Source organism: Giraffa tippelskirchi, chromosome 9, assembly GCF_054371585.1.
Source record: "Giraffa tippelskirchi isolate mGirTip1 chromosome 9, T2T-mGirTip1v1.2.pri, whole genome shotgun sequence".
In the NCBI taxonomy this organism is placed as follows: Eukaryota; Metazoa; Chordata; class Mammalia; order Artiodactyla; family Giraffidae; genus Giraffa; species Giraffa tippelskirchi.
In genome coordinates, this window is record NC_137283.1 from 53,219,279 (window position 1) to 53,245,403 (window position 26,125).

Sequence of the window (26,125 nt, forward strand, 5' to 3'; positions counted from 1 at the left end):
AGAGATTTATAACAGCAATAAAAAGTGCGATTGAAAAAAAAACCTCAAAAGCTTAATTAGAGTTCATAGTGCTAGTAAAATTGACAAAAGTATGATAACACATCTTGGAAAAAACAAAGTTACGTATGGTTCCACTATATGTTGTAAATATTTTTTTAATATTTATTTATTTGGCTGCCTCAGGTTTATTAGTTATTTATTATTTATTAGTTGTGTCACATAGACTCTCTAGTGGTGTGTGGGCTCAGGAGTTGTGGTGTGTGGGCTCAGGAGTTGCAGTACATGGGCTTAGTTGCTCCACAACATGTGGGATCTTAGTTCCCCGACTGGGGATTGAACCTGAGTCCCTCGCATTGCAAGGCAGATTCTTAACCATTGGACCACCAGGGAAGTCCCTCCAATTGTTTTTTAAGTAGATAGATTAAGATTTCCAGTTGGAATTTCAATACCAAGCTCTCAAAAAATAATAGAATGAACAGAAAAGTAGAAGAATATAGTAGACCTGGAAAGCACTATGAACCAATTCAACATAATTAAGATTTATACAGTTTTCACACAACAGCAGGATACAAATTCTATTTCATTGATTTCTAATATAAATTCACAGTGAAAAGAGAACAGACTCTGTATAATTTCAGTATCTTTAGACTGTGAGATTTTTGCACCTTGTGTTATATGCCAATGCCTCGGGTTTCCCTGGTGGCTCAGCTGGTAAAGAATCCGCCTGCAATGCAGGAGACCTGGATTTGATCCCTGGGTTGGGAAGATCCCCTGGAGAAGGGAAAGGCCACCCACTCCAGTATTCTAGCCTGGAGAATTGCATGGACTGTATAGTCTATGGGATCACAAAGAGTCGGACATGACTGACTTTCATTTCACTTATGTCCCAATGTCTCCTGATTTATAGTCCATGGGAACTAGTGAACGTGTGAAAGTGTTAGTCACTCAGTCGTGTCCAACTCTTTATGACCCCATTGACTATAACCTGCTAGGATCCTCTGTCCATAGAATTCTCCAGACTAGAATATTGGAGTGGGTAGCCATCCCCTTCTCCAAGGAATCTTCCCAACCCAGGGATCGAACCTATATCTCCTGCATTACAGGCAGATTCTTTGCCTTCTGAGCCACCTGGGAAGTAGAGTAGGCTTCTATCAGGCAGGTTCACCAGTGCTAACTAGGTCATTCCTGACTGGGTTAAGATTCTATTCCTGGATGTGACTGAGACTGTAACTGTTATCTATTAAGTCTCAGTTTGGTGATATGGAGTGTCATATAAGTGACTCCATTTGGGGCCTGTTGTCTTTTTTTTAAACACCAACGATCTTAAACTCAGTGGCCAAAATAAATACCAGTTGATTATCGGACTGTTCTGGAGGTTAGGATTCCGATGCCAGTCTCCCTGGACTGATACTGGTGTGTTGGCAGAGCTGCGCTTCTTCCTGGAGGATACAGGGGAATTCATCCCCTTATGTTTCCCCACATTCATCTCCTTACCTTTCCCTTTTCCCCTTTCTAGAGGCTCCCCACATGCCTCCTTCTGTTCCTCCCTCCTCAAGGTCCACAGTGTTGTATCTCTCTGGTGTGATTCTTAGGTTCTTTTAAGAACTTGTGTGATTAGGTTGGACCCACCCGGTGGCTCAGAGGTAAAGAATCCATCCGCAAATGCAGGAAACACGGGTTTCCTCCCTGGGTCAGGAAGATCCCCCGGAGAAGGGAATGGCAACCCACTCTAGTGTTCTTGCCTGGAGGATCCCATGGACTGAGGAGCTTGGCAGGCTACAGTTCATAGGGTCACAAACAGTCAGACACGACTCAAAACAACTGCGTACGCAGGCACCCAAATAATCTAAAAAAAATCTCTTTATCTCAAAATCTTTAACTAAATCACATCTGCAGAAGTTCCTTTGCCTTGTAACTTGTTCTCGGGGACCAGGGGTTGGGATGTGGACACTGTGGGCACTGCTCTTTCTGCCACAGTGCTTCACTGTTACTTAACAGAACTGCCCAGACTTCCCCTTCAAGGTCTGCACCTCCACTAACAAGTGATAGGCCACAGTTTAATATGCCCATCTGACAGATGAGAAGAGTGAGGCCCTGGGAGATAGGGGGCATTTATTAAGTGCCTACTGCATGGTATGCCCTGTGCTAAGAGCCTCACGTGGCTTGTGTTGTTTGATTCTCCAAACAACCAGAGAAAAGCAAAAGTGTCAGTTGCTCAGTCATGTCTGACTCTTTGCGACCCCATGGACTGTAGTCCACCAGGCTCCTCTGTCCATGGGATTCTCCATGCAAAAATACTGGAGTGGGTTGCAGAGAGGGAGGTGTTATTGTTGTACATTCAATAGGACTGAAGGACTCTGCGATTATAAGGGACAGGAAACCCAACATAAACTGTCTTTAGCCAAAGATGGTGATTAGAAACTCCAAGGCCAATCTTCAGGCCCAGCTGGATCCAGGCATTCAAAGGATGCTATCGAGAACCTCTCTCTCTTTGTCTCCTTTGGCTTCTCAATCACGTTCTCCTTTCATAGAGGAAAAATCATCAGGAGCAGCTCTGGGCAGAACCCGTAATCTCTCTGAAGTCCCTGGGGAAAGAGACCTTCTGGTTCTCAACTTCCAACAGAAGCCCTGGCACTGAGTCTTACTGAGCCCTTGGGGGTCTGGCATCCATATCCGAACACCCCAAGGAACATATCCAGGGACATATCCTGGGAATATGCTCACAGGTTAGGTCTGAAATACATGCCCAACCTGAAGGCTGGAGGCCAAGGTCAACCTTACCCAGCACAGGGCCTGGGTGTGCACGGGCCTTTCCCCAGGGACAGCAGCTGCTATTACAGAAGTAATGATGCATGTGTGTAAAGGAGGTAAAACCCCCGTGCCAGGGAAAATGCTCATTGTCATTATACCCATTTTACAGGAGTAGAAACTGAGGCACAGAGTGGTTCAATAAAATGCCCTACATCACATAGCTGGTTAGTGGCCATGCCAGGACTCAAACCCAGACCCACTCCCACTGCGTGTGGCAGTTCCAGAAATCACGGCAGGGCCCCTCCATGAGTGGGTCTCTCTTCCACTCTCTCCGAACCCCCAGACTCCATCAGAAGACACATTTTAGTTGTAAGCTACCCCAAGATCAGGCTGGGATGTTGCTCTCTGTGCCCTGACATGTAAGACCCAGAGGTCCCTCCTTGTCTGCAGAGGCACCTCTAAGGTGGAGGAAAGAGGTGCTCAGGCATCCTGCCGCCGGCCCTTTTCAAGTCCTCAACTGTGACAGGCGATCCCACGGGTGCTCCATCCGATCTTATCAGAATGCCAAACAGAAGACACAGCTTAGTGGCAAAGGAGCCAACTTGGCCAAACCATCTTTCCAAAGAAAGGGCAGCCAGATGAGGAGACAAAGAGGATGTTTGCAAAAGAGATGAGTCTCCTGGGAGATGTAACAAACAGCTGAGAGGAAATAAATTGAACCGTGGGGCAGTTCCTGGAACTGAGGCCAGAAGCTGGCAGGACCAGGGCCCCTTCCCAGAGGATCAAGAAGTTCATTAGGCCAAATGAGCAGAATGAGCTGGACCCTCAGTGCACATGGTAAACCTAGGAAAGCTGCCCCCCAGCCCCAGGGATGACAGGACCGAAAATACATCCCTGCAGAGGAGACAAGGGGCAGAGAGTGAACATTCATCAAGGGCTTTGTATGGTGCTGAGCCCTTCACTGATGAGGCTGTTAGTCTTCCTCAATCACTCTTCTGAGCAAACACATCAATGTATCCAGTTTTTACAGAGAGGGATTCTGAGGCTCAGAGAGGTAAAGCAACTTGATCAAGAGCACACAGCCATCAAATGACAGAGCTGGGTTCAAACCTAGATCTGTCTGTCCCTGAAGTCAGTGTTCTTCCCTCCCATGATGTATGTTATTAGAGGAGACGTGGACATCCCGGGAACATTTCTAACTCGCTGTTTCTGGAAAGCCCCTTGAGAAGCAGAGTCCTGGGTTGGATGGACCAGGTGACCAGTGGTGACCAGTGGTTCCTGGATGGATGGTACCCAGTGACCAACCTCAAGTTCTTAGAAGCACAAAATAGAGAGCCGTTAAGGGGAGGAGTGGGAACAGATGGGCAGAGGCCCAGGTAGATGGGCATAAAGGTACATGGAAGGAAGGCAGAATGGTGTGGCAAAGTGGTGAGACCAGATGGTAGGCAGCCACTGCCCCATGTCCCTAAAGGGCCTTCCACCACCACTGCAGCTACTTTCCTTGGAAACCCCAAACTTCCCCGTGTCCAGGAATAAAAGGAAGGCCTTTAGGACACAACTGCTCTGCCAACTTCTGGCTGTTGTGTGTGTGTTTTTAATTTATTCTATTAAAGTATAGAATGTATATTTAGAATATAGAATATATAGAGTATAGATTTATAACATGTTAATTTCTGCTGTACCCCAAAGTGATGCATATATATGTATTCCTCTTCATATTCTTTTCTATTATCGTTTATCGGTGGATATTGAATATATTTAACAGTTCCCTGTGCTATATAGTAAGACTGTGTTGTTTGTTGCTGTTGTTTAGTTGCTCAGTCATGTCCAACTCTTTGCGACTCCATGGACTGCAGCACGCCAGGCTTCCCTGTCCTTCACTGTCTCCTGGAGTTTGCTCAAACTCATATCCATTGAATCTGATGCTATCCAACCATCTCATCCTCTGCTGTCCCCTTCTCCTCCTGCCCTCAATCTTTCCCAGCATCAGGGTCTTTTCCACTGAGTCAGCTCTTTGCATTAGTTGGCCAGAGTATTGGAGCTTCATCTTCAGCATCAGTCTTTCCAGTGAGTATTTAGGGTTGATTTCCTTTAGGATTGACTAGTTTGATCTCATTGCTGTCCTAGGGACTCTCAAGAGTCTTTTCCAGCACCACAATACAAGCATCCATCCTATATACAATATCCTATATATAATAGTTTGCACTGCTAAGTGTTTCTTTATACTGCCCATTCTTAGATGCATAGATATTGGTTCTCACTCTGCCCTGATCACTAAATCCTGTTGAATCTGCAGTAGGTAGGGCACACACATTTATGGTACTAGGTAGCCTTTCTTATGCAGCTAAGAAATTGTTACTGTTTCTTCATTCCTGATTGTGTGAATTCACAAAATCCCAGAGCGACCAGTGTTTCACTCCTACAATAGTTGCTCTTGGGGGTCCCACATCAGGATTTCTCCCCCACCAGGCCAGCCTGTCCACCCTCCAGCATGCTGGCTGCTAAGAGCTCACAGCCAACCCTCCTTCTGCAGAGAATCACCATCTGTTGACCAGAGCCTCACCAGGCGGTCATGTCCTCTCAAGAGCACCCCACAGTCAGTGCTGACCTGGGGGTGCATCCGGAGTGGGTAACAGTGTTGTGATCAACCCCTCAGCCCCCAGTGGATCAGGGGGACCTTACCTGTGGCCACTTCCCCGCTTGGCTTCCCCCTTCCCTGTCCTGTTTCCTTCACCCCTTATAGGTTTTTCCTAAGAGTCCTTCCTCAGTAAATCACCCAGTGCCCTAAGATACCATCACCCTATTTTACAGGACAGGAAACTGAGGCTTAAACAGAATGGTTCCCCCCGACCCCAGCTTAGTCTGTCCCCGAAGTTCAAGCCCTTTCTGTTCCTTCCTCCTGCCTGGACAGAGGACAGATGAGGAGCAGAAACCCCAGGTCCGGCAGGGATGGGGGCCTTTTCCTCCTCTGGCTGCAGCGGCCCCTGTCGCCCTCCCCCGCACTGAGTCATCGCCTGCCCCCGTAGAGCGGCGGCGAGCAATCAGGAGCAGGGCTGGGCGGGCAGCAGGCACTTGAGATGAGATTTCTCAGAAGCTGCAGTCCATCGTGGCTCAGGGAGGCAGGGGCTGAGAGGGAGCCTCCTCCCCGTTCCTCGTCACCCCAGGACTGGAGGCAGGGAGACCCAGAGGCTGCTGTGGCTCCAGGTGAGCCTCTCCCTGGGGACAAGCCCTCCAAAGTGTCTCAGGGAGGAGGGGCCGATGGCAAAGCCCAGATGCGAGGATCTTGGCTGACTCAGCCGCCAAAGCTTCACGGCAAGGGAACAGGAGGCAGACAATGTCCGCGGAACACACAGCGGAGGCCGAGCCCCACACCTCTGCCTGTCCCCAGGACCCAGAACATCAGAGCCCTGCGCTCCTGCCTCTTCCAATTCGGCTCCAGAAACACCCTTCTTCCAGTCCCTACTGCTGCTTCAGTTAAATGAGTTGAAGCACCTTTTTCATTTCTTTTAATTGAAGTCAAATTTACATACATCGAAATGCAGAAGTCTTGGGTGTCCCAGTAAGTGAATTTGGATAAATGTGTACACCTGTGTCATGAACACTATTCTCTGCATATGGAATGTTCCCATAACTCCAGGAGGGTTTTGTGTGTGTGTGTGTGTTCCTCTACATATGGAATGTTCCCATAACTCCAGGAGGGTTTTGTGTGTGTGTGTGTGTGTGTGTGTGTGTGTGTGTTCCTTTCTATTTAACCCCGTAGGCAATCACTGTTCTGATTTCTATCACTGGGAATTAGATGTACCCACTTTCAACCATCATATAAATGGAATCACACAGTCTGTGCTTTTGGGGTCTGGCTTCTTTCACTCAACACCCTGTCTGTGAAATTTGTCCACGCTAGGCAGGCAGCAGTTGTCACTCCTGTCTCTTACTGGGTGGTGTTCCATTGTGTGAATACGCCGCAATTATTCCTCCATTGTCCTGTTGAGGGACGTTGGCGTTGTTTCTATTCTTGGCTATTGAATAAGACTGCTGTGAACGTTCTTGAGTAAGTCTGTGGACATGTGTTTTCATTTCTCTTGGATTAATAACCAGGGGTGGAATTGGTGGGTCATGGAATAGGTGTTGGTAACTTGACAAGAAACCAGCAAACTGTTCTCTAAAGTGGGCATGTCATTCTACACTCCCACCAGCAGTGCTTGACATTTTGAGCTGCTTTATATGCTCAGAGACGTTTGGCTTTTCAGGGCTTTTAACTTTAGAAATGGTGTTTCTCTGATAACTTACGAAGTCAAGCACTTCTGCACATGCTCATTGGCCGTTCTTATATATTATTCTGTGAAGCAACTATTCAAGTCTTTTGCCTATTTAAAAAAATACTGATTATTTTAATTTTGTTAACTATTTTTCCACTTATAAACAGAGAAATATTCTGCCTATCACCCTTTCTCAAAGAGGAATAATTAGAAATGAACTCACTTGTGCTGTTGAGACACACATAGGTTGCTCCAAGCTCCCTTATTCTGTAGTTAAGATCCCTTATTCTGTAGCAAAGTTCCCTTATTCCTTACTGGTGCTCCCTTGCTAGGGGGTGTCCTGCTGTTAAGAGATGGAACCTCTCAGGAGATTCTCTGGCAGTGAGGGTGGAGGTCATGATGCATCCTTGGTTGGTACTATTACATCTGAAATCCCTGTAGAGAATACTGGATTCCACATTTTCTATATACTTCTTTCTAGCTCATTAGTTGAATACATTAATATTAGGTTAATCAAATTTATAAAAATTGAATGAGCCATATTCCATTGTAGTTGTTCAGTCGCTCAGCCATGTCTGACTCTTTGCAACCCCATGAATGGCGACACACCAGACTTCCCTGTCCCCCACTGTCTCCTGAAGTTTGCTCAAACTCATGTCCATTGAGTTGGTGAGACCATCCAACCATTTTATCCTCTGTCACCCCCTTCTCCTGCCCTTAATCTTTCCCACCATCAGGGTCTTTTCCAATGAGCTGGCTCTTCGGATCAGGTGGCCAAAGTATTGGAGCTTCAGCTTCAGCATCAGTCCTTCCAGTAAGCATACAATCTATGTTTTCAGTGTATTCACAATGTTGTGCAGTTATCCCCACTGTTTAATTACAGAATGTTTCCATCATCCAAGAGGAAACATGTACCCATTAGCAGTCATTCCCAATTCCCCTCTGCCCACAGCTCCTCGCAACTATTCATCTGCTTTTGAACTCTGAATTTGCATATTTTGGAATACATGTGTATATATACATATACATTCAATATGTGACATTTTCTATCTGGCCTCTTTTACTTGGCATAATATTTTCAAGATTTATCCATGTTGAGCCTGTGTAAGTCCTTCATTCCTTCTTATGGATATCCTTTTATGTGGATGTACCACATTTTGGTTATTGATTCATCAGTTGGTGAACATTTGGGTTGTTTCTACTCTTTGGCATTTTAAAATAATGCTGTTATGAACATTTGTGTACAGAATTTTGTGTGAACATACGTTTTTCAGTTCTCTTGGGCATCTACCCTAGGAGTAAAATCTTTGGGTCATAGGGTAATTCTGTGTTTACCTTTTGGAGGTACTGCCAGTCTGATCTCTCTAGCAGCTGCACCATTTCCATTCCCAGTAGAAATGGATAAGAGCTACAGGTTCTCTACATCCTTGCCAAAACTTGTTATTGCTGGGTTTTCCTCTTTTATTATAGTCATCACAATGCATGTGGAGTGGTATCTCACTGAAGCTCTGATTTTCATTTCCCAAATGTTAAACATTGTTTCATGTGCTACTTTGTCGCTTGTATATTTTTCTCTGGAGAAATGTCTGTTCCATCCATCCATTTTTAAACTTGGTTGTCTGTCTTTTATTGTTGAACTCCAAGAGTTTTATGTACATCGAACATTAGTCACTTTGTGTGATTTGTAAATACTTTATCCCTTTCTGTGGATTGTCTTCTTACTTATTGATGGTGTCCTTGGAAGCACAAGTGTTTACTGTTGATAAAGTCCAATTTATTTTGTCTTTTGTTGCTTGTGCTGTTTTTGTATTCTACCTAAGAAACCATGGTCTAATCCAAGGTCACTAAAATGAACACCTATTTTTCCTCTACTAGTTTTCTAGTTTTAGCTCTTACACTTGGGTCTGTGATTCATTTTGCATGTGGATATCCAGTTCTCCTAGTACCTTTTGTTGAAAAGACTGTTCTTTTCCTGTTGAATTGCCTTGGCACCCTGTCAGAAATCAATTGATCATAAAGGCAGATGTTTATTTTTGGACTTTCAGTTCTAGTCTAAGTGTATGTCTAGCCTTATACCAGCACCACAGTCTTTATTACTTGACTGGTTTGAAGCAAGTTTTGAAATTAGGAAGTATGATTCTTCTCAATTTCACTAGTCTTTTCCCAAATCGTTTTGAGTCTTCTGGGTCTCTTCCATTTGCGTTTGAATTTTAGGATCAGCTTGTCAGTTTCTGCCCAAAAAAGGGCAGCTTTAATTTTGAGAGGGAATGCGATGCATCTATAGATAAATTTGGGCAGTATTGCCATCTTAACAGTAGTAAATCGCCCAATCCATGAACACAAATGTCTTTCCATTTATATAGGTCTTTAGTTGCTTTCAAAGATGCTTTGTAGTTTTCAGTGTAGAAGTCTTTCACCTCTTTTGTTAAATTTATTCCTAAGTATTTTAGTCTTTCAGTTGTAAATGGAATTGCTTTCTTAATCTCACTTTGGGACCATTCATTGCTAGTCCATAGAAACACAGTTGACTTTTATGTACTGATTTTGTGTCCTGCCACCTTCCCAAACTTAATTATTGACTCTGATAATTGCTTCCTTCCTTCTTTCCTTCCTTCCTCTTTTCTTCTGCTTACTTTTGGTTCAATTGGCTCTTCTTTCTCTACTTTCTTAAGATATAAAGTTAGGTTACTGATTTGAGATCTTTCTCCTTTTTTTTGTAGGTATTTACAGCTATGATGAGTTCTGATTTTATTCCACTGTGGTCAGAAGATATGCCTTATATCATTTTCAATCTTTTAAAATGTATAAAGACTTGTTTTAAGGCCTACTGTGATCTAACTAGATGCTGAGTTTTGAGATTTCAAAGAAAAATAGGTTTAAAAGAGATGGTAAGATATATTATGAAAACCATAATCAAAACAGACCTTGAGTGGCTCTGCTAACATGAGAGAAAAATAGACTTTAGAAAAAAACTATTAGTAGAGACAAAGATACCTGGGTCGGGAAGATCTCCTGGAGGAGGAAAGAGAAACCACTCCAGTATTCTTTCCTGGAAAATTCCATGGTCAGAGGAGCCTGGCAGGCTCCATTCATAGGGTTGCAGAGAGTTGGACACAACTGAGCATGTAGAGACAAAGAAAAATATTTTATAATAATTAAAGGGTCAATGCATGGAGAAGATACAATGATTATAAACATATATGTTCCTAACAAGAGAGTCCCAAAATACATCAAACAGAAACTGACAGAATTGAAGGAAGAAATAGACACTTAAACAATAATGTCAGACACTTCAATATCACACTTTCAGTAACTAACATTTACCTAATAACAAATAACATGAAGCATCTTTTCATGTCCTTATTTAACTTCTGTCTTAGAGCTCTGCACTGGCTCTTATTACTGCTTGGGGGAACTCTTCCTAGTATCTTCATAGCTCAGTCCATCACTTCCTTGGGCCTTCATTTAGATGGATCTTCTCTGTAAGGCCTCCTCTATAAACAGTCTAAATTTCATCACCCCTTCACAACCATTCCTATTTCTTACCTTTTCTTTTCCTTAAATCTTTATCACCTCTCACAAACATACGATGCCCTGGAATTGCATTTATCTTCTTAAATTTCTATTATCTCCTCATTAGCCAGCTCTGAAAACAATCCCAATACAGTGTGTTATTTTTACCATCATCATCACCACTCACTATTCAGACCTGGTTTATAACCTGGGCACATGGTGCTGTAGTTATTCACATACCTGTTTCCTTCATGAGACAGGGTGCTCTTCAAGGGCTCGGGGGGCCCCAGAGCTGTCTGAGCCAAGTGCTCCCCGGCACCAGGACAGGGTATATCAGAGCCAAGGACCCTCTGAGTGTTTGCTTCATGAAGCCAGGAGACCCTGTTCTGGTACCAGGTATGGACCATGAATCAGACAGCCAGACCAAAATGAAAAAGGAAGGTGAAAGTTTTCTGTGAACCTCTGGAATTGACAGGCAGCCTTCAGGGCAGAGAGGAAGGCTCTGATGGTTCCCCGGGCTCACTGGTGGGGTCTCAGGACTGCTGGGGAGCATAGCACAGAGCCGCAGAGTCTGGGACTCAAGCAGAGTGGGTTCAAGTCCAGCTGTAACACCACCTGTGTGACTTTAGACAAGTCCCTTCATCTCCATGAGCCTTACTCTCTCATCTGTGAAGTAGGCACAACAATACTTATCTTAAAGAGTGGTCGTGTACAGACTAGGGTACCGCTGTGGCACCTGACACAAAACTGATGCTGAACAGATGACTATAAAATGTTAGTCACTCAGCCGTGTCCAGACTCTTTGCAGCCCCCTGGGCTGTAGCTCACCAGACTCCTCTTTGCATGGGATTTCCCAGGCAAGAATACTGCAGTAGGTTGTCATTCCCTTCTCCAGGGAATCTTCCCAACCCAGGGATCAAACGTGGGTCTCCTGGAGAAGGGAATGGCTACCCACTCCAGTATTCTTGCCTGGGAAATCCTATGGACAGAGGAGCCTGGTGGGCTACAGTCCAGAGGGTCACAAAGAATCAGACATGACTGAGCAACTAACACTTTCAGATGACTGTAATAATAGGTAAAGTTTACTGAGTACTTCTGCTGTGCCAGGCATTACAAATCTCATTTAATTATCACAATGTACTCCATCAAAGAGTATCAATCCTATGTTGTAGATGAGGAAAATAAGGCTTAAGAAAGCAATGTGACTTTACCCAAAGTGACCCAGCTAATTAGTTATGGAGCAGACTTAAAATACTAACTTGTCCGGCTCAGAATTTGTGCTCCTAGCTGATGCTGTGTTGTTCAGCAACGACTCTCCTTTCTGCCCCGCTTCCCACAGACTTTCTCAGGGATCTCCTCTTTCTTCCTGCCCCTCAAGGAGCAGGATGCAACACTACAGAGAGATCAAAAACCTGGGACCTGAAGATAAACAGCTCTGTTCACATGCCAGCTCCTTCACTCACTGGCTGTGTTGCATCGAGCAAGTCACTGGCCTGTTCTGAGTCTTAGTTTCTGTACTAGTCTCCCAGGGCTGCTGTAATGAATTCCCACAAACTCAGTGGCTTAGAACCACATCAATTTGTTGTCTCACCGTCTGTAGCTCAGGGACTTCCCTGGTGGCCCAGTGGTTAAGACTCCACCTTCTACTACAGAGGTCATCGGTTCAATCCCTGGTTGGGGAACTAAGATTCTGCCTGCCACTGGGCATGGCCAAAAAACAAATAAAAATTGATGCCAAAAAAAAAAAAAATCCATGATGAGCAGTATGTAGCTCAGAAGTCCAGGGGGCTCAGCTGGGCCTTCTGCTTGGAGTCTCACAGGCTGAAATAGAGGTGTTGGCAGGCCTAGGCTCTTTACTGGGTGCCCTGGGAAGGAACCTACTTCCAAGGAGAGTGAAGTTGTAGGCAGAATCCAGATCCTGTGAGTGTGGGACCGAGGGCCCTGTGTCCTTGCTAGTGGTCCACTGGGAGCTGGTCTCTGCTCCTGGGGGCCACCTGCATTCTTTCTCATGCAGGTCAAGTCTTTCTCATGCTTTGGAAACCTCCAGCTTCTCCTGTGGCTCCTTCCCTACTCCAACCGGGGAAAGCTGTCTGCTTTTAATGGCTCATGTGATGAGATTGAGTCCACCAGGAAAATCCAGGGTTATCTCCCTATTTGAGGATCTGTAAGTTTGATAACATTTGCAAAGTCCCTTTGCCATGTAATATAACACAGTCACATCTTCATAATGGGGTTAGGCCATTGACATCTTTGGTTGCGGTTAGAGTGTTGCATTCTGCCTACTGCACTTGCCTCTTCCTTGCTCATCCATTCGGCAAGTGTTTATTAGCTTTGTAGCAGACACCGTGGGTGCCTTCAGTACACACCCACCCCAGCTTCCGGCTGCCACCGCCTGTATCGCCTGGTCAGAGGCTTTCTCCAGCTGCCTGGGGAACTTGGCAGAGCCCATGAGGAAGGACAGAAGTGCTGGGGAATTCACACCCACCCGGGAGCAGCCCTCAACCTATAGCTGACAGGAGCTGGGGGATAAGTAACCCAAGTCCATCACCCTGCGGATGCAGTAACTCAGCGTGGGGCTACACTCACTCCCAGCAGGCTTTATCTCCAGCTTCCCACAGTGGTCACTTCATTAATAAAGTGCACTTTCTGGGATGCCTGCCTTTCCATGCCTAACCCTACTCCTAACCTCAGATCTCCCCCAAACTATACTTCTACTGGTGTCTTTGTCTCAAGAAATGCTTCTGGGGTAACCAAGAAAAGCTCTTGTTATATGTCCGGAGCTTCCTCCAGGCACCGTTATTATCTCCATTTCACAGATGGGGAAACTGAGGCAGGGAGCAGATATGTAATTTGCCCGCACAGCTAGCATCTGGCAGAATCAGGATCTGAACCCGGGCCGTCGGGTTCCAGGACTCCTGCTCTTATAAACTAGAGCATACCAACTTTCTCCTTAGCCATAAACTAAGAGCAGTATTCCCTGACTCATAGTATCACTGTGAGGATTAAATGAGACAGTGCTCGTAAAGGCTTGGTTATCACACGGCACAGTGATCTCTCAATAAATGGCAGCTCCAACCAATAATAACAACACGACGAATAGTAATAATAGCAATTGCTCAAGCCCAACTCTGAGGACAAAGAGGGACCAGTCACTCTGCAGGCAGATCCATTATCTGAGAGAGAATAAACAGCCTGGCTAAGTGCAGAGGAAGGTGGTGGATGTTGTTATAGCAACTGATGAGCCTTTTTGTGTCCTCACAGCCAAGTGGGTGGCAGAGCAGGGAAGGAAGAAGCTCTTCAAAGGAAGCCAGCAGGAAACAAAGGGGGGCAGACCCAGGGAAACCCTCGCTCCCTGCCCCACCCTGGCCTGGCAGCTCTGACTGCCATACTTCAGGCTGAGACGGGTGGGGGCCAGGCAGGCTACTTCCCTGTTGAGGCTGGGGGCACGGAGATGCCCAGAGGCCAGGCAGAGCGGGAAAGCCTGCGGAGCCATAGCCCTCAGGCTCTGAGATCTGAGCAACCAGACAGCAAGCTTTGTGGACCAAAGAATGCAGGTCCCTCACTCAGGGTGGAGTTAGTGTTCCGAAGCACTATTCCAAGAAAAGAATCCAGCAGCTCTGCAGAGGGATTGATGTGACTCTTGTGGACCCCAACACAAGAGCCTGCTAATGGCACAACCGCCCAAATGAAGAAACCAACTCACCTCTCTTCTCTCTCTCTCTCTGCCTGCTACGATACCGATTCATATCTATGCACTGTCTTCCAGCATCAGTTATGTGATCTCATCCATCCATCTATCTTCTCACTGTTCATCCATATATACATACATGACTGTTCACCCATTCATGCGTATGTAGATCTCTACTGCACACCAAGAACTGAGCTAGGCATGCAGTGCCTAACATTAAACAAGAGAATCCTGATGCTGGCCCTTTCAAAGCTCGGGGTCTTATGAAAGAGACAAACAGACAGAAATATAGAGAGGAAAGCCATGATGTAGGTGGTAGACCAGTGCTTTCAAACTAGGGGCCTATGGAATGAATTCATTCCACAGATATATTTTGTTTGGCCTTCAGAGATTTTTTTGTGTGTGAAAAATAACATTTTTCATAAAATTTCTAATTTTCAGGATCTCATGAAAAGTCAGGGGATCTGGCAACCCTGAACTTCCATTCTCACATGGTGACAATCATTAGAACCTAAAAGTAGAACTCCTCCAGCCCCGCAGTGCTCCGTATCATCCTACATGGGAACTGACCCTGCCAGGCATTTCCATCAGCCTGCCCAGAGCAGAGTCAGGAGGATTCAACACAGCCAAAGAGACCTGAGCTTCAAAGGTCTGTCCTCAGGATAGCTAACAAGGCTGAGCTGTGGTGGAAACCACAAGCCCTTGCTCTGATGGTGTCGTTGACAAGGGTGTGTTAAGTTGGGGAGAGGTGAGAATGAATGGTTCAGGGAACACCATCGTAAGCACAGGCTCTGGGGACCATCAGGCCCACACCACCAGCTGCATACGGAGCCCTCAGAAAGACGCATTGTCTCAGCCAAGCCTCCACACTGGTGTCCTGGATGCTACCCCTACTTCTCCAGCTTTGCCTGATTCAGGGCATTCTTCAAGCTCAATCTGCCCCCCAAGTTTGGTTGTGGGCTATCATAGTACCATGGACTCCTCTTATCAGGATTTGGATGAAGTAATTAGGCAATTTGTCACTTAAGATCTGTGCTTCTGTTTGGTTTCTTAAGGTGCAAGCAACAGAAACAGACTCAGGCTGATGTTAGCCAGGGGGAATCTGGTGGGTTCATAGCAGAAGCTGAGAACTTCATGAAGGCTCAAGGACCTGCCTGGGACCCAGGCAGGATCCAAAGCTGTGTCAGAAGGCTGGACGCCAGAACCTCAGGAGTCTGAGCAGAGGCATGCTGATTGGTATACCACCCCCTGATGAGTAGAATCCAACCCCTTTATCTCTTTGTCCTTCTGTTAGAGTCTGGGTTTCTCTAGTGGCTCACCTGTTAAAGAATCCGCCTGCAATGCAGGAGACCTGGGTTCCATCCCTGGATGGGGAAGATTCCCCTAGAGAAGGAAATGGCAACCCACTGCAGTATTCTGGCCTGGAGAATTCCATGGACTATACAATCCGTGGGGCTGCAAAGAGTCGGACACGACTGATTGACTTTCACTTCACTAGAGTCTGCAATTCCAAAAAGGTATGGCCATGGCTTAGTTTATGGGCCATGAGTCAACCCTTTAGCTAGGGAATCCTTGACTTCACTCTGTTGTTGTTTAGCCTCTGAGTCATGTCCAACTCTTGCGACCTCCTGGATTGTAGACCACCAGGCTCCTCTGGGGGATTTCCTAGGCAAGAATACTGGAGCGGGTTGCCATTTCCTTCTCCAGGGGATCTTCCTGACCCAGGGGTCAAACTCTGGGTTTTCCATGTTGCAGGTAGATTCTTTACCACTGAGCCACCAGGGGAGCTCTCACTCCCAGTAGCTATAGCCAAATAATGGAGGTAAATCTTCGAAAGGAAATTTTGTCAGAAACTGAAGTTGGACTTCTTTGTGCCTTGCTTTATAGATTTGACTTGGGAAACATCCAAATGTGTTACACAGTTATGAAACAAAATTAAAGTTAAAAACTCACTAAGTAAAAAATTAAGTGAAAGAAATCTTTGCGAAAGTTGGTGATATAATCACATAGAGAAGAACTATTTCTTTAAAAAAAACAGAGTAATGTGACTGTTTATCCCTGGTAGGATATACCTGAAGAGCTCTAAGGATGAAAATAACTGTGAAGAAGGAAAAAATATGTGCTGAGTATCTACCATGTGTCCTGTCTCTGTGAGATGCTATAAAACACTGATGCATAAAGTGACATCCCTGCCCTCCTGGAGTCTGTCATTTTGTGCCCTCCACTACAGCATCCATATTCCTTTGCAATATCATCTGTTTCCTTAAAACTTTTTTACTATGGAAAATTTCAAACACGTGCAAACGTAGTCAGTGTGGTTTAGTAAAATCCAAGCATCCATCACCTAGGATGACCCATTATCAGCCTTGTTTCATTCTACGCCCACTCCCGTTCTTCTCCCTCAGCCTGTGTTTTTCTGTAGCAAACTGTGGACTTCATATTATTTCAATATGCCTTCATAAGTATTTCAGGATATCTCTCTAAAAGATAATGACTCTCTCAAAGAAAATAAATAACTGCAGTATCATTATCACACCTAGAACAAATAACAATCCTTTAAGAGCATCAAACGTTCAGTGTTCAGATTTCCAGTTATTTCATAAACACTGTAAAATGTTTTGGATCTTCCCTGGTGGCTCAGTGGTGAAGAATCCGGCTGCCAGTGTGGAGGTGCAGGTTCGATTCCTGGGTCAGGAGGACCCCCTGGAAGAGGGCATGGCAACCCACTCTAGTGTTCTTACCTGGGAAATCCCATAGACAGAGGAGCCTGGCAGGCTATACAGTGAGTGGGGTCGTATGTAAAAGGGTGGGACATGACAGAATGACTAAGCAACAACAACAATAAAATGTTTTATGTATTGTTTGAAATTGTTCACACATTGTGATTGGTTGATATGTATGTCGCTGAAGACTATTTTTTTTTAATTTTTATTGAAGTATAGTTGCTTTATAATGTTGTGTTAGTTTCTGCTGTGCAGCAAAGTGAATCAGCTATACATATATATATGTCCCCTCTTTTTTGGATTTCCTTCCCATTTAGATCACCACAGAGCACTGAGGAGAGCTCCCAGTAGGTTCTCATTAGTTACCTGTTTTGCACATAGTGGTATATACATGTCAATACCAATCTCCCAGTCCATCCTGCCTCCCATTTTCCCACTCGGTGTCCATATGTTCGTTCTCTGCCCCTCTGTTTCTGCTTGAAGACAACTTATGGCTTCTCTCTCCATTATTTTCCCCTTTATGATGTATTTCTTTATAAAGAAAAAGAAAAAAAGCTGCGTTGCTTTTCTTGCAGTTTTCCAGAAATCCAGAGTTTCTGGATTCTGTTGATTACATCAGTGTGGTGTTGCTTCCCATGTTCCTTTGCTCTCTGAATTTCCTGGAAACTTTTAGTTGACTTAGAGCCATGCTGTCCAGGACGGCTACCAGCAGCCACAAGTGGATGCTGAGCACTTGTCATGTGGCCCATCCAAACTGAGATGTATTGTGTCAAGTGCACACCAGATCTCAAAGGCCAGCTGTGCAAAAAAGAGTGGAAGCTGTTTCACTGATCATTTTCATATTGGTTATATATCGAAATATGTACATCAAATTATGTATTGAGAATGTTTTGGAGAGATTGGGTTAAATAAGATGTTAAAATTAATCCCTCCCTTAATAGTAGTAGTAGTAGTGCTAGTGGCTCAGTCATATTCTACTCTTTGCGACCCTGTGGACGGTAGCCCACCAGGCTCCTCTGTCCATGGGATTCTCCAGGCAAGAATACTGGAGTGAGTTGCCATTTCCTCCTCCAGAGGATCTTCCTGACCCAGGGGTTGAATTTGGTTCTCCCCGTCTGAGCTATAGGGATGGAATTAATGGAAAATATCCCTCGTTTCATTTTTGGAAGTCTTTTCTTTATGACTTCTCTGGAAATTTCTTATGGGAAGAAAAATTATCACTGTAAGTTCTGTAACATCCAAACAGTTTGCTCGTTTCAATAGGACAAGAGATAGTACTCTTTAGCCTGGTGGGCCATAGTCCATGGGGTTGTAGGGAGTCAGACATGACTTAGCAACTGAACGACAACAACAACAACAACTCTTTTTATAACCTCAAAATACTTAATCTATTGCATGAAACACTATTGGTGCTCAATAAATATGATTTTTGAATGAATGAATGCATGACTGAATAAGAAAAAAATAAGTTAATCCCACTTGCTTCCTTTTACTTTTTTTACTTTACAGAAAATTTTAAATTACCCACGTGATAAGTTGAGTGTGTGTTTCATTGGACAGGGCTGTGCTAGGGGCCTGATCAGATTTCCCTTTAATTTTCTGGCAGTTTTAGGGCTGTGTTATGTTATTCTGTCATTGGACAGAATAACCTTTGTGTGTGTTTCATTGGACAGGGCTGTGCTAGGGGCCTGATCAGATTTCCCTTTAATTTTCTGGCAGTTTTAGGGCTGTGTTATGTTATTCTGTCATGAAACCCTTGGTGTCTGCTGGCCTCCCTTTCTGTGATGTTTGCAACCACTGAAGCCCAAAGTCTGGATCCACGAGTGTGTGTGTATGCTCACTCACTCAGTCATGTCCTTCTCTTTGCAACCCCAGGGACTATAGCCCGCCAGGCTCCTCTGTCCATGGGATTCTCCAGGCAAGAATACCAGAGTGGGTTGTCATTTCCTCCTCCAGGGGACCTTCCCGACCCAGGGAGTGAACCCGCGTCTCCTGTCTCCTGCATCTCGGGTGGATTGTTTACCACCGAGCCACCAGGGAATCCCATTCTATTATTTCATCTTTATTTATTCGCTGCCAGTCTCTTAAGGAAAATTCTTAGGGGAATTGCCAGCCCCTCAGAGAGATTTTCTCCGTTGTCCCTGTATAAGGCAACTTAGGGTAGATTCTTTCACTGTGCTCCATCCCAGCTGGAGGAGGTTCCGGGTAAGTGTTGAGTGAAGGGATGGAGGGGTTCACAAATGGACAAAGCCCCAAAGCATCACAGTGCTCCACCCAGCTCTGCTGCATGCTGAGGGTCAGATCTCCCTCTGGATTCCTCTCGTGGGGTGAGCGGGTGGGCAGTCTGGTCACTGAAGCCTGGTTTTGGCTCTGAGGGCTTCTCCCTCTGCAGGAATGTCCCTGCATCGGCTCATGCTTCTAGAGGCCTCTCTCTCCCGCCAGGGCTGAGCCAGGGCCAGGTGGCAGCTGAATTAAAGCGACACCCCACAGCTAAGAATCCAAAAACTAATTAACCTCAGCCCATCAGACTCAGGGGAGGCCAGTCTGGCCAGCGCTCTGATGGCAGGTGGCATTAATACCTAATGGTACATTCTAATTGCTATCTTTTCCCGAGTCCCTCCTGGTTCCCAAAGCACTTTCAATCAGGCAGAGAGCACCACAGAGCGCCTCTGAGCCCTGGTCCCTGGGGGAAAGAGGCCATGAGATAGAAAGCCTCCCCACCAGGAGCTAACAGGTGAGCCGGCCAGACGAGATCTAACATTCAGAGAAGAGCAAAGAGCTGAGCAGCCCAGGGCAACGGCGATGGCTGCTCCCACCTCCCGAAGTTGTCAGAAAAATTGGGGGTATGACATTCCTGGCATTCTGATGGGTGCATCTCAAGGCTCCTAACCAACCTTTGTTGTTTAATCACTCAGTCGTGTCCGACTCTTTGCAACCCCGTGGACTGCAGCCCGCCAGCCTCCTCTGTCCAGGGGATTTCCCAGGCAAGAATACTGGAGGGGGTTGCCATGCCCTCCTTCAGGGGATCTTCCCAACCCAGGGATCAAACCTAGGTCTCCTCTGTTGCAGGCAGATTCTTTCCCATCTGAGCCACCACTGCTCTAAGCATCTGAGATACAGTAGTGGAAAAAAGAAAAAGGCAGAGCTCTTATTCCAGTAGGGGGTGGGGCCACCCAGTTGCACACCTCCAGGAGGTGACGTTGCCCTGTCACACTGTAATCTGTGTAAATGGTGACCTCAGGCCCTGTGCAGTGCACAGCCTGTGCAACAGGACACAGCTCTCCCATCGGAGGAGACAGATACAGGCAAGTACAGCATGTACCATGTTAGGTGGTGAGAAGTGCGGAGGAACACAAGGCAGAGAATACAGAGAGGGTGCGGGCCTGGGGCGGGCGTGGCCAGGAACAGGCTCACTGAGAAGATGGCTGTATTAGTCAGAATCTCAGCGGGGAACAGCTGGCACGGCAAGTGGGTCATTGGAGAAGAGTGAGCAGAGGGACTGGTTTCAACAATACGGGCAGGACGGAGGGAATCTACAGGGACAGTGGAGCGGGACTGCTGTCCGCTGAGGCTGAAAGGACAGGAGGCAGGACAGAGGACAGAGAGGAGGAAGGCTGTGTGCACATGGCCTGCAGCAGTCATCTGGGAAGGGAGCCTGGAAATAAATACCCAACCTCACCCCTCTCTTCCCCAATCATCGCCTTCTCACAGTTTCCTTCACAGAGAAAACCCAGTGGAAGCTGGAGGAGAAGGGACTCTGTGGGTTCAGTCCCCACAGTCAGCACCTGGGGGACAGAGCAGGGCAGAAATGGGAGTGGAGTGGATCCAGGTGTTTGAAAGGAAGATACTCACATATGAGCAGAGACCTGAAGGAAGCAAGGTCAAGGGGACACCTGGAGAAGAGCATTTCGGGCAGAGGACAGAGCATGGGCAAAGGCCTTGTGGTGGGTGAGGGGCTGGCATGTCTACGTGGCCACAGAGAGAGAAGAGTGCATGAAATCCCAAGACAACAGAGGGGTTGGGCAGCAGCTCCTGGATGCAGTGAGCAGCCCTGGAGGGTGGGGAGCAGAGGAAGGCATGCTCTGCCCTCGGTTTTGATAGCATCCCTCTGGCTCCACGCAGAGAGCAGACAGAGTGGGGCAGAGTTGGAGGCCGGGAGAGCAGGGATGAGGCGGGGCGGTTGGCCCAGGTGAGAGGCGTGGTTGCTGGCACAGGGGTGGTGGGAGCGGAGGTGGTGACACAAGGTTGGATTCCAATTCTATGCTGCAGGTGGTGGGATGGAGTTTTCTGACAGATTGGTTGTGGGTGAGGGAATGGGAGAAAAAGCACTTGTTACCCCTGTTCATTTTCCTTCAACCACTTATTGATGGCCCATGAGCGTCCCTTCTAATAGATTGCTTGAGGAAGGAGAACCTATGATATCTGCAAATTCTCTGTGAAGCCTCTGGGGATTATTGTTGGCTTTGTGCTGGGGATAGAGCATAATGATGGTGTTATGGTTGTGTTTAAAATGGAGGTGTCTCTTAGAGTTATGGTCTGAAATACTTGTTTATAAAAAAAATGATAAGGCTGAGATTTTCTCCATTATAACACGGAAGCGGGTGAGGCTTTAGAGGAAATGAAATTTCCATTGAGATGGGCAATGGTTCATGGGTGTTTTGCTACACTTTGCTCTCTACTCTGGTGTAGCGTTAGTTTTTCCAAAATAAAAGATGTTTTTAAATCTCTTTTGTGGATCCATGCGATGGAACTGTTCTGTCTTGACTGTGACCACCATGTGGTGGTGGTCACGTGGATCCATGCGTTGGATGCATTTGCAAAAAACTGCTTCTACACACACACACGCATGAGTGTATGTAAAACTGGTGACATCTGAATAAGGTCAATGGATCGTGTCAATGGCAATATCCTGGTTGTGATATTGTGCTAAAGTTATGAAAGATGTCGCCCCTGGGGGGAAATGGATGAAGGTTATATTGGACCTCCCCACAAGTATTTCTTACAATTGCTTGTGAATCAACAATTATCTCTGAATCTAAAAAAATTCAAGTCCCTTTAAAAGATTAGAGGTGAAAATTACCGTTGGTAAGGATGCAGAGAAATCAAAACCCTTTTGCACTATTGATTGAGATGTAAAATGGTAAAAACACTGTTAACAGTAAGGCAATTCCTCAAAAATTTAAACACAGAATTACCGTATGATCCAAACATTCCACTTCTGGGTATATTTAAATGAGTTGAAAATAGGAACTCGACGAGTTATTTGTACACCCATGTTCATAGCGGCATTATTCATGATAGCCAAAAGGTGGAAACAACCCAAATGTCCACTAATAGGTGAATGGGTAAGTAACGTGGGGTAAATCATACAATAGAATATTATTCAGCCTTTAAAAGGAATGAAATTCTGACACATGCTACACCATGGATGAACCCTGAAGACCCTAGGCTAAGTGAAATATGTCAGGCACAGTAAGACAAGTATCATATGATTCTGCTTACATGAGGTCCCTAGAGTAGTTAAATCCATAGAGACAGAAAGCAGAAGGGTGGTTGCTGGGGGCTGGGAGAGAGAAGAATGGGGAGTTAGTGTCACACAGATCCTGCCTTTCAGTTTGGGTAGCTGAGACTGTTCTGGAGATGGACGGTGGTAATGGTTGTACAACACTGCGGATACACTTAACGTTGTTCAACTGCACACTTAGAAATGACCAAGGTGGTAAATTTTATGTTATGTGTATTTACAACAGTAAAAGAGATTAGGTAAAAACAGGTCCGTGACGTCTCAAAAAAGGTAAACATGGACTATAATCCATGTGACCAGCTTCCCTTATCCCCTGTGCAGAATGGCATCATCCAAGGCAGAGGGAAAACTACAGACAGACTCTGTCTCAGTACCTGTGTCTCCTTTTCGGTGCCATCAGAAGAATCCCAGGCAGGGTTCTTTCAGACAACAGTGATGTCCTCAATATGGGAGTCCCTGCGACAGTGAGAAATCAGCCATCAAATGGTCAACAAACACGTGTGGGGACAGCCATCTAAGGGATCAACAGGCTCTGATAACACATATGGGACCTGAGCAACTAGTTAATTCCTACGCACCCTTCAGAGCTCAGCTCCTAATGTCTCTTTCCCAAGGAAGTCTCCCCTGACTTCCTGGAGTCGATCTTGTGTCTCTATTTCAAAATCACCATGTATCCCAGTTTGCCCAGTATGGTCCCAGTTTATGCCAGTTGTTCGGGCATGTTTATTAGTAGCAATCACTTTCATCTCAAAGAGGTCCAGGTAAATCATATGTTCACCCCACCTATTATAGATTGTCCAATTCTTTGTGATCCCATGGACTGTAGCCCATAAGACTCCTCTGTCCATAGAATTTTCCAGGCAAGAATGTTGGAGTGGGCTGCCATTTCCTCTTCCAGGGGATCTTCCCCACCCAGGGATCAAACCCATGTCTCTTGCATCTCCTGCCTTGGCAAGTGGCTTCTTAACCAACTGCGCCACCTGGGAAGCTTAGATTCTCTGAGCATCTCTTAATTGTGACTCAGACATCTTGTGATGTCCACTTCCTAGATGTGGTGTGACAGATTCCGAGGGCAGGGGCATGCCTGCCTTGTGCACTATTATAGCTATAACACCTAGCACAGTGCTTTATGTTGAATACGAGCTCAACCAATATTGGTTGAATGTCTTCATTATTTTGTGAGTATCTGCGGTGGCCCTGGAGCTGCCCCTTGAAGATTCCCTCCTGGGAAGAGTGTATTTGGCTGACAGCCTCCAGCTGGTGCCCCAGCTGCTCCCAGACAAAGTCTGCACCTGGTGGGGGTACCAGAGCTAGGCCTTCTCCTCCCAGTGGGGGCTCCTCTAGCAGCCAGTCTTTGCTCCAGGGCCCCCCTCAGCCTGGAGGGGGTTTTCTCAATGCTGCCTGGCAGCCTGAGGCTCCTTCAGTCCAAGCCTCTTCTTCCCTCTCTCCTTTTTCAGGTGCCCCCCTGCCCAGCCTGCTCAGTCATCACTGAGTCAGCAGCTGGAGAATATGACCTCGGGCTAGTTCTCTTGTGCCTTCACAGATTTTTCTTCGCCATTTCTCTACTTGCTGCTGCTGTTTAGTCGCTCAGCCATGTCTGACTCTTTGCGACCCCACTGACTGTAGCCCGCCTCCTCTGTCCATAGGCTTTCCCAGGCAAGAATACTGGAGTGGGTAGCCATTTCTTTCTCCAGGGGATCTCCCCAATCCAGGGGTCGAACCCAGGTCTCCTGCATTGACAGGCAAATTCTTTAGCACTTACTCTTGCCCAGTGAGCTCAAGAAAGTGTCTTCCTCTCCTTTTCTTTCTCTCTTTCTCTCACTTTCTCTTCTTCCCTATGGACTCAACCATTGATAGTTTCTCTCCAGCTCTTACTTTTTTTAACTGCTCTCTCCAAAAGTTAGCTTTATGAACATGAGTTTTTCCCATGATGCTTCCCTGGTGGCTCAGACGGTAAGGAACCTGCCTACAATGCAGGAGACCTAACTTGAATCCCTGGGTTGGGAAGGTCCCCTGGAGGAGGGCATGGCAACCCATTCCAGTATTCTTGCCTAGAGAATTCAAGGGACAGCACAGCCTTGTGGATTACAATCAATGGGGTCACCAAATGTCAGACATGACTGAGTGACTAAATCTAAAACAACTAAGAGTAAAATATTAATAATGAGCAACATACAACTTGTGAAGCCCTTGAAAGTATTCAGACACTGACATCAGCATCTTCACAAATGTCGAGGCTCCTCTAATTAAATCTGCTTTTCTCCAGCTGCAATATTCAAGATCAATTAAATAGATAAAGGGCATTGATTAAACAGGCCCTAGCTCCGCTGGTACACAAGCCTGGCTGCACATCAGAATCCTCTGGAAGCTTTTTAAAAACAGCAATGCCCAGGCCCCACTCCAAGAGGTTTTGGATCTCATTGTTTGAAAATGAGGCCTGGGTGTCTGACTCCTGGGGCGGTTAGAATGTGCAGCCAGGGTTAGAATCCATGTTGCAAGAAGTCTGACACATGCTTAAGTAAACTGGGTCAGATGAGCACTACTAGCTCATTGTGGAAATGAGGAACCTGGGGCTCAGGGACCTGGAGAAAGTAGAACTCACAAGTCCTAGGTCAGTGGTCGGGGGCAGCGGCAGCCTGGAGCTGAGACAGAGGAGGGGAGGAGCTTCCATTCTTTACAGTAAGACTCGAGGTCCTGTTTTGTTTTGTTCTCTTAACAAACACGCGCATCCTGAAACAGTTATTTACAGCCATCCCTAAGGTCAGAATCTTATTGTCATGGATGTGATTGCAGAGCCCAGCACAGAGCTTGGGCCAAAATTTGAAGCTTCAAATAGGTTTGCTGAAGGACTGTTTAGATATATGGCAGACTGGACAGATGAATAGTTGGACAGAGAGACAGACATGAGTGGGTAGTGTTAAGCAGATAAATGATTATAAACAGATAGATGGGCAGTTGAGTGAATGAATGGATAGATGGAAGTGCACATGAAACAATAAATGTGTCTACACCCTGCCTTGTGTCACAAAGGATCTGATATACTTAAAAAGATTTGACATACTTAAAAGGGCTTGAGATACTTACAGTAAAACTGAAAAAATAAAATTTGAGCACCCTCTCTGGACCTGACTCTGCTCTAGGCATTAGAACGCCTCCGTGAACAAGAGGCAAAGACTCTCCCCTTGTGAACCTTACGTATTAGCAGCATGAGTCAGACAATGAGCAGTAAAGATAAATGCGAAATTTACGGAGTATGTTAGAAGGTGGAGAGCTATTGGTGAGAGAAAAGGGCAGGAAAAGGGGGACTGGAAAAGCCAGAGAGGCAGAGCTGGGACGCAGTTCTAAATGGGGAGGTCAGGGAAGGCCTCTTGGAGGAGGTGACCTTTGAGCAAAGAGGGAAGGAGGCAAGGGAGGGAGCCTTGCAGAGATCTAGCGGTAGGGGAAAGGCCTGGGCAAAGATTCTGGGTGGTAGCGTGCCTGCTGAGTGTGAAAGATTGTATCGGAGGCCAAGTAGCTGGATCAGAGGGAGTGAAGGGGAGTGTAGAAGGGGATCAGAGGTAACAGGGTATCCAGGTCACACAGGGCCTTACAGATGATGTAAGGCAAATTTTTACTGAGTAACCTGGGAGTGCTTGGAGGGTGTTGGGCAGGGAAGGGATGTGATCTGGCT

General features: G+C 46.0%; 2 protein-coding genes across 4 annotated transcripts in view; both read left to right on the forward strand.

Moving 5' to 3' along the window:
- The window catches only part of ATG7 (autophagy related 7), a 512,414-nt gene that overhangs the window by 56,419 nt on the left and 429,870 nt on the right, over window positions 1-26,125 (forward strand). The window lies entirely within an intron of this gene.
- Window positions 1-26,125, forward strand: part of HRH1 (histamine receptor H1) — a 199,576-nt gene that overhangs the window by 56,419 nt on the left and 117,032 nt on the right. The gene's annotated exons all lie outside the window — the stretch shown is intronic.